We start from the raw sequence: 9,300 nt of genomic DNA, 5'->3' as shown, positions 1-9,300 counted from the left end.
CGTGTTTGTTCGAGAGACACCGAGGAAGACTACTATATATCAAGGGTGCATGTAGGCGGGAATTAAACTAATGGATGGTTTTATTGGTTTCAGGGATATAGGGGAAGAGTGAGAGGCGCGAGGGGGGGGGGGTAGCTAGAAGGACATTGTTAAGTGTGAGTGTGTGTTTTACCCATCCAGGCGGAAGTTATGTGCACAAAAGAGGAGAACGATTCGATGTGGCGTTAGGATTGAGGGTAATTAACTACGTATGGAGACATAGAGACCTTGAACGTGCATGTGTGAGAGGTATACATGTATACATGGGATGTGTGTGTGTGCGCGCGCGCATGATCGAGATAAAAGAAAGAAGACATAAGTCATAAGATCAACGACATGGGAGAGACGGATCGGTATGACAATATGCATGCATGTGAGAATGCATGGAAGAAGTCCCGACAATTGAGCATGTGTTTTTGTCTTTAAGAGAGTGGCGTGGGCTGGAGCATGCATCTATGGCGAGCAGAGGGAGTGAGGCGCAATGATTGTGCAAAAGAGACCAACCTATAAATGCATATGTATGGAGAGACATATATAGTGTGGGTGATAGGAAGCAAGACTCCGTGCGAGAAAGAAATGTTGACGGAGAAACTACAGATAGATACAGAGATGGAGATGCTAGCTAGAGGGACATCCGCTAGTTTGGGTGTTGGAGATGACCGTCGGGTGGTTCAAAGGGTGAAGTTATATATGTGTGTGAGAGGGCACTTGACTGCATGTAGAGAGAAACATATGTAGTGTGCGTGATAGGAATCAAGAGTGAGGGCGAGAAAGAAGGTTGATGGAGAAACAGATAAATAGAAAGATAAAGATGCTAGCTAGTGTGCGTTAGAGATAGGAGTATAGTGGATCAGAAGGCTGGGTTATGTGTGTGGGTGTGAGAGAGATAGAGAGAGGGTGCGTGTGAGTCACATACAAACAGATATCAGAGAGAAATGAGATTCGGAGAGACGGAGTTTTGTGTCTGCGAGAGAGAAAGATATTTCACAACGAGAGTGATAGCTAGAGAGACATATGAGGGAACGCAAGATATCTCTAGGGAGAGAGGGTGTGTGTGAGCGACATACAAGAGAACAATGGAGAAATATGAGACCCTGGGAGACAGAGTTTTTGTTTGTGTGTGAGAAAGAGATATTGAAGAGGAAGAGTCGTAGGTTCTCATATCTAAGGAGCGAAAGACATCTCTGTATGAGGGGTGTGTGAGTGGCACACATGGGAATAGTAGAGAGAAATGAGACCCCGGGAGACAAAGTTTTGTGTTTGTGTGAGAGAAAGAGATTCCACATGGAGAATCATAGTTAGAGACACATAGAAGGGAGCGAGATATACTTTGAGAGAGATAGAGTGATGAAGGTCGAGGGAGAGAGTACCGTCAGTGTGTTATGAAGATAAAACATCATTGTCGACATACAGGTAGCACGAGAGATACCTGAGAGACGATGAACGCGTATAGGTCCAGAGAGATAGTCCTATATAAGCATGAGTGATAGCTATATGAGACGAATATCTGGATTAAAGGGGATTCAAATATTTAAAATGGAGATCACGACATCGATAATATCATAACGCAAATTGGTGTATCAAACATGCATATTCATTTGAATTTGGGCACACGTGTAATGTTATATAGTTTATCAATATTGGTGATCCATAGATTCTTCAATTACAAACAATGCATGGTTTATATGTAATTAATGTCTAAACGGGATTACACTATATGTTGCGTGTGTGAAACACATTATACATGTTTTAGAAGTAAAAAAACCCGCATGAAACACACATTAATTGGAGACAGTTAGCGAGGAATGCATACATTGGATTTTTCACCATAAAGTGGTTTCAAATATTTGAAAATCCAAATTGATGGATACAACCTTATGAATCTGAGATCATGCCGTTTGTAAACCATATTTATGTATAAATGGTGTTGTGCTTTTGAAAGTATATATAAAAAATGATGTATATAGAATGTAATTCCAATTGAAAATGGATCCCGCCCGGAAAAAAAATAGAATACAAACAAGATTCGAATTGAGTTGGCACGGTAAACGTGCACTCTACAAAATTTGAATGAAGCGGGGAAAGTCGTAGTAACCGCCCGAAACCAAAATTTGCGAGATGGAAATCACTACTGCCTATCCCTGCCACGCAAAGCCTATATGCTGGATTTCTATAAGTTTTGATAGGGGTAGGTTTGTAATTTCACCCAAACGTGATGTAATCGCCTCTCACCTAGATTCATACACGGTGGGCGCCAAAACACAGTGTGTCCTCGGTCGAAATCGACTCCCTCTCCTATTCATATTCATACACGGTGGGCGCCAAAAACAAACTCTCGTCGGCAAATATTCGGTGTATGCGAGATTACCGTCCTATCCCCAACCGACTAGTGTTGCTGTGATGTAGTAGAAATTTGAAAAGGGGCTAAGTTTGTAAATTTCCTCGCATTTGAGACAAGCGTGCCCTGAATACATGGTTCCCCCTTCCTCTCTACCTCCCTTTCCCCATTCGTACTCCGTGGTCGCCAAAACACCCTCCCCACCCCACCCTCCTCCGTCCGCCGCCGTTCGCCGCAGTCCTCCTCCACCATGCCGGAGCTGATACCCCGACGCCGCCATCCATTACGAGAGATCGACCTCTCTCATCCACGGCTTCGGACTGGGATCCTTGCATCCCGTCCTCTCGCTTCATCCCCGCCGTCGTCCACCTTGCCGGCGCCGCTCCTATGACCGTCTCGTCCACCGCGCCCCGCCGCCACCGTCTACCCTCCTAGATCTGCTTCCACGCCACCGACAGCCATCGCTACCACAGCACCGTCAAATTATCAGTAGATGCGTACACGGCGCCGCACCAGAGGCGGTACTCTTTCGTATCTGCTCAACTTATTTATCACAGCAAGAAAATAGATCGCCACTGCTTTACTCTGATTTCTTGTCTTGGTTGCAAAGTTGCCTTTGTCCGGTTTGCACCTTCAGATCCGCCATGGCAGCTCAACACCATACTCGCAATGCTCATGGTTTTCCCCTTTTATATTCCACACTAATTAAATCACAGTAGACTAAATTTTAAAATTAGGTCAATCGATTTTTCAGAGCTCGTCGGAGTTCGCCGGTGCGATCGAAGGGGCTTGGGTGGGGATGGTGGTTTTGGGGGGCGGTGGTGGGGCCTCGTCGAACGAAGAAAACTCGACGCGGGTGGGGGCGGGGGTGGCGGAGGAACACAGGCGGTGGGGCCGGTGGTTCGGTCGGCGGCCCATGCAGTGTTTTGTATGGGAAGCACAGTATGTTCCTTGTCAGGAAGGGGAGCAGGGACATCTGCAGTCTAACAGCTGATAGAGCTGGCCTGTACGTGATCGATAGGCTTTCAATTACTAGCGGCAATACAACACCGTAGTTTCCAGCCAGTTCCACTTTCTCGATTTATATATCCTGGTTATGGTGTACCCCTGTTATGTACACTATGATCTGCATAGTTGCTGTGTGCTCTTGTTATCATGGTTTCGCAATAAACTCTCTATATAGTATATTATGAACCTATCATCTGCCAGCTATCCTTACTTCTGGAGCCTATTTTTTAGTGTACTTGTGCTAGATTATATAAATGCACGCACCATATTACAGCACACATGAGCTCTCTCATCAGAATCCAGTGATAGCACACAAGTGTTTACAGGGGCTCACCTATATTAGAATATCATCTGCATTACAAAGATAAGCTCAAAACTATTTATGTTTTCATGGTTCTCAAATATCATATGCAATTACAGTGAATATCAGAATCCGCGCATCAGAAGAATATTGTGGAACACTGCAATGACTTACAAAATTGGCACCAAGGCATTGAGTGCCATTCTGGAAGCAATGAAACTCGTACGCTCCCCACCTATTGATTCTTGTTCAGAATATCATCCTAATGACTATTCTAACCTCGAGGAGTCAAAGGCGGATGGCATGTCATGTTCACCCATCAAGGTGCCTGTTCTAATTTGGCAAGGTTTTATTGATTGCGCGTATCTTGCATATGTTGTCTTGCATTTCTTCTACTTTGTTGCACCGCCATTTGCTTAGTTTACTCATCATATATGTCGAGATGTCATGCCCATCCATTATCAATACATATTCCATCTGTCATCGTACCATGTTTTTCCACTCAAATTCTTACATTAGTGTAGAATATATCCAATGCCAATGTTTTTATCAATTGTTCGCTCCAAATTATCTGATCTGTATGAATGGTTACATTAGTGTAGAATATATCCAATGCCAATGTTTTTTTAGCTCTGCATTGTTCTTGTAAGTACATGCTGTCCTTTATCAGTGTACTTATAATGACAGGTAGGTGTTCATGTACCATCACTCTACAGCTTATTTTCCTTTGCCCTCCATTTTCTACACATCAGATCTATATTTACTCTTACCATAAGGTTGGTACTGAAGAAGTTTAGCTGTGCATTGCTATTGGCTATACCTTTTGCCTGTATCGCTGCACTTACATTTATAGCTACTTGGTTATGTAGCATCACTCTTCATCTTATCTTAAATATTCTCCATTTTTCCGTATATTATCACATCTATATTTACTCTTAACAAAATATAGAATAAAGGCAATGCTTTTGAAGAAGATTCTATGGTAAATTTCTTGAAGTGCCCCCCCCCATCAGCATGGACAAGGCCTTTATAGAGCATGTATTCACCAATAATGTAAGTTTGTCCATCTCAAGCCTTCAAACTTTGTTGTATATATTTGGTTAGGCATGACTGCAACAGCTGTTTATTTTTGGTGTTTGCATCAAATTGCTTGTTTAAAGTTTATTATATGTAGTTCATAAACAAAAGTTCGTCCTTTCTCAATTTAAGTTTTCAGTTGTACAACCAAGTTCCTTCTTCATACCATGTAAATTAAACTATACAGAGCAAGTGATCTTCTTTTGCACTGCATGTATGCTTCTGTTCTTCATCTGTAATCCAGTTGTGTGGTGAACCTACCCACTACAGCACAATGTCATATTCTGCAATGTCTTAACTATGAACAATGTCATATCATTCTACTATTATCTAAACTGTCTCTTTATTTGCCAATCTGAAATGGTATAAATTGACAGCACACTAACCATTGATACTTATGAGTTCTTGATCTGTAATCCAGTGGTGTCGTGAAGCTGCCAACTCCTTCACAATGTCATTTCCTGCGATGTTTTGACCTGAACAATACCATATTGTGTTAATGCAAATTTAAACTGTGTCACTTTATTCGTTAGTAAGAAATGTGATGAATTGTCAGCCCTGATACTTTTATGTGCAAAACATGTCATCTGTCTGCTTGTTTATCTTTCAGAGTGAGGAAGATATAAGTGTTGAACAAGCGCAGTCTCATCATCTTGCTCAACTGCTTGCGCTGCAGCTCCCCAGCAGGGCTAACCTTTCTTGAACTCTATTTAAGTGCTGTCGGTTTTGTATATTATTTTGTCGGCGTGTTTATTTGCACTGGTGGCGATCTTTGATGCCCAGTGTATGTATCTGTTGTCTGCTTGTGCTTTATTATCATAGTGGCGAACTTTGATGCCCAGTGGATGTAATATGCCGTAATTTCTTTATTGTATAGTATAGGTTTTTTCTTATTCACGATGCTGCAGTTATTTTACTGTATATATATCATGTCTTAGCAGTAAACTGGCCAAACCGTAAAATTATGGTACATAATCGGGCCGTCATGCAATCACGATGTAGGTTGGGCCTGAAACGTGCCGATCAGCTCACGGCCGGCAGCAGCCCGAAATGAACCCCGGTCCATGATTGTGCGAATCAAATCACGGGCTTTTAACAGGCTGAAAAATTGTCTCGGTCCTTGTTTGGCCCAATCAGATATCGGCTGCGAGTAGGCCGGATGCAAACCGGGCCGTAGTTAGGCCCAACTATATGACGGGCTTTTAACAGGCTAAAATTAATATAGGGCCGAAATGTTAAACGGGCCCTTAACAGGCCAAAACTAATATCAGGCTGAATTACTAAGTGGGCCTTTATCAAGTGGGCCCAAAAGCATAGTGTCCAGTTGACGGGCTGAATCTGATACGGGCCATAATTGAGCCCAAAGCCTCTTAAAGGGCCGGACCTGATCTAGGCCGTAATTTGGCCCAGAACGTGGTAGGCCTTTAACGGGCCAGATCTCATATGGGCCACTATTAGGCCCGGAGCGTGGCAGGCCATTAATGGACCGAATCAAATATGGGCCGGCATTTGGCCCAAAACAGGGCAGGCAATTAATGGGTCGGCCTACTAGGGTCCACAAAATCTTGTGGGCCTACAGCTGGGCCGGCCCGTTAATGTCGGCAAAATCTCGTGGGCCTTTAGCTGTGTCGGACCATTATGACCCGCAAGAATCTTGTGGGCTTTACCTGGGCCGGCCCATTATGGCACAAAAAAATCTTTTGGGCCTTTACCTGGGTCGGCCCATTATGGCCCGCAAAATCTTGTGGGCATTTAGCTGGGCCAGCCCATTATGGTCCACAAAATCTCGTGGGCCTTTAGCTGGGCTGGCCCATTATGGTCCGCAAAATCTTGTGGGCCTTCAGTTGGGCCGGCCCATTTAAACTTGATGGGCCGGTCCACGTGTCAACATATCATAGGTGCGTCTCGCCCATTGGATGAGTTGACACGTGTCTCCTCCAGCCAATGATGATTTTACACATGGAAAATCCCCATTGGTCGGGGCTGTTAACGGGTTATCGGATCCAGAACCCGACCCGATAGCTTAACGGCGTTCCGTTACGGTGGATGCCATGTGTCGGTCACCCTTGACGAAAGCACTTCTGTGACACGCGATTTATTGTCATGGAAGTGGACAGTTCCGTGATGATAATTTTGGTAATGTCATGGAACACTTCTACGACAGCACATGTATGACTATCTTGATTCTGTCATAAATTTGTCATGGATGTACATGCATGACAAAAAAACGACCTACTGTGACAAACACGTATCATCACGGAAGTGTATTTTTTTGTAGTGATAGATCTTGATGGCCAATATATAAGCAGCTTCACTGAGGTCTTTCATTGAAAAATTCTTATTCAAGTATCCCTTTTATGCTATCCAGAAATTCTATATCATTCCCGATCAACAATATGTCATCCACATATAATATCATAAATGCTACAGGTCTCCCACTCACTTAGTTTTAAATACAGGCTTCACCATAAGTATGTATAAAAACCATATGCTTTGATCACCTCATCAAGGCGTATATTCCAACTCTGAGATGCTTGCACCAGTCCATAGATGGATTGCTGGAGTTTGCACACTTTGTTAGCACCTTTATGATCAACTAAATCTTTTGGTTGCATCATATACAACTCTTCTTTAAGAAATCCATTAAGGAATGCAGTTTTTGACATCTGTTTGCTAGATTGCATAAAATGTGGCAATTGCTAACATGATTCGGACAGACTTAAGCACTGCTACGAGTGAGAAAATCTCATTGTAGTCAACACCTTGAACTTGTCAAAAACCTTTTTCGAGAAGTCGAGCTTTGTAGATAGTAACACTACCATCAACGTCTGTCTTCCTCTTGAAGATCCATTTATTCTCAATGGCTTGCTAATCATCGGGCAAGTCCACCAAAGTCCACACTTTGTTCTCATACATGGATCCTATCTCAGATTTCATGGCCTCAAGCCATTTATTGGAATCTGGGCTCATCATCGCTTCCTCATAGTTCGTAGGTTCATCATGGTCTAGTAACATGACTTCCAGAACAGGATTACCGTACCACTCTGGTGCGGAACGTGCTCTGGTTGACCTACGAGGTTCGGTAGTAACTTGATATGAAGTTTCATGATGATCATCATTAGCTTCCTCTATAGTTGGTGTAGTCATCACAAGAACGGATTTCTCTGATGAGATACTTTCCAATTCGAGAGAAGGTACAATTACCTCATCAAGTTCTACTTTCCTCCCACTCACTTCTTTCGAGAGAAACTCCTTCTCTAGAAATGATCCATTCTTAGCAACAAATATCTTGCCTTCGGATCTGCGATAGAAGGTGTACCCAAAAGTTTCTTTTGGGTATCCTATGAAGATGCACTTCTCGTATTTGGCTTTGAGCTTATCAGGCTGAAGCTTTTTCACATAAGCATCGCAACCCCAAACTTTAAGAAATGACATCTTAGGTTTCTTGCCAAACCACAGTTCATACGGTGTCATCTCAACGGATTTAGATGGTGCCCTATTTAACGTGAATGTAGTTGTCTCTAATGCATAACCCCAAAACGATAGTGGTAAATCGGTAAGAGACATCATAGATCGCACCATATCTAATAAAGTACGGTTACGACATTCGGGCACACCATTACGTTGTGGTGTTTTGTAACACCTCGGATGTAACTTTCCACATTTGTAACTCCAACTCTTGCCATTTCTGGCTATGTGATATGATATTTCCTTCATGGTTGGGTTTTTTTCTTCGTTTTGCATTTTGTTCATGTCATGCATTTCATCTCATGTCATCATGTGCATCTCATTTGCATTCATTTTCGTCTCATGCATCCGGTCATTTTCCCCGTTGTCTGTTTCACAATCCGACACTCCCACATGCACCCGTTACACCCCTCTAATCTCGTTTCATGAGCGGGAGAAAAACATTCTCGGAACGGGTCGAGATTTGTCGAGTGGCCTTGGTACATCACCGGTAGGCCGCCTGTCAAATTTCGTTCCATTTGGAGGTCGTTTGATGCCCCAATGGTTAACCGGGTAACCGCAAAAGCCCCTCTCTTGTTGCAGCCCAACACCCCTCCAAACAGCCCACTAACCCATCTGAACCCCCTCCATGCTCTCTGTCGTTGGATCACGATCGTGTGGGCGAAAACTGCACCTCATTTGGACTCTCCTAGCTCCCCTACCTATATATACACCTCCCTCGTCCAAAAATCGCAGTCCAAACCCTGAATCCCACCTCCTCCGCGCCACTGGACATGTCCGTCCGCCGTCGGACGTGTTCGCCGCCGCCGCCACGCGTTTCGGCCAATCAGAGGCCGATGCGTCACCACAGCCGCCGCCGACCACTGCCATCGCGCCAATCAGCTCGCCTCCGCCTCCTCTCTCCATCGCACCCGCCGGGGCCCGGGTCGGGCCCTCCCGGCCCAACCGTCCCCCGCCGCCGGATCCCGCGCGCCACCGCAGCTCCGCGCGCCGCCCGTTCGCCGGCGCCGCCCTGCACCACTGGAGTCCGCCGCCTCCGCCAGTCAGGTCGCTGCCTCCCCGTCGCCCT

The sequence above is a fragment of the Triticum dicoccoides genome, chromosome 7A, assembly GCF_002162155.2.
Source record: "Triticum dicoccoides isolate Atlit2015 ecotype Zavitan chromosome 7A, WEW_v2.0, whole genome shotgun sequence".
Taxonomy (NCBI): Eukaryota; Viridiplantae; Streptophyta; class Magnoliopsida; order Poales; family Poaceae; genus Triticum; species Triticum dicoccoides.
The sequence above is the reverse complement of the archived record's forward strand: the minus strand, read 5'-3'. Positions refer to the sequence as shown.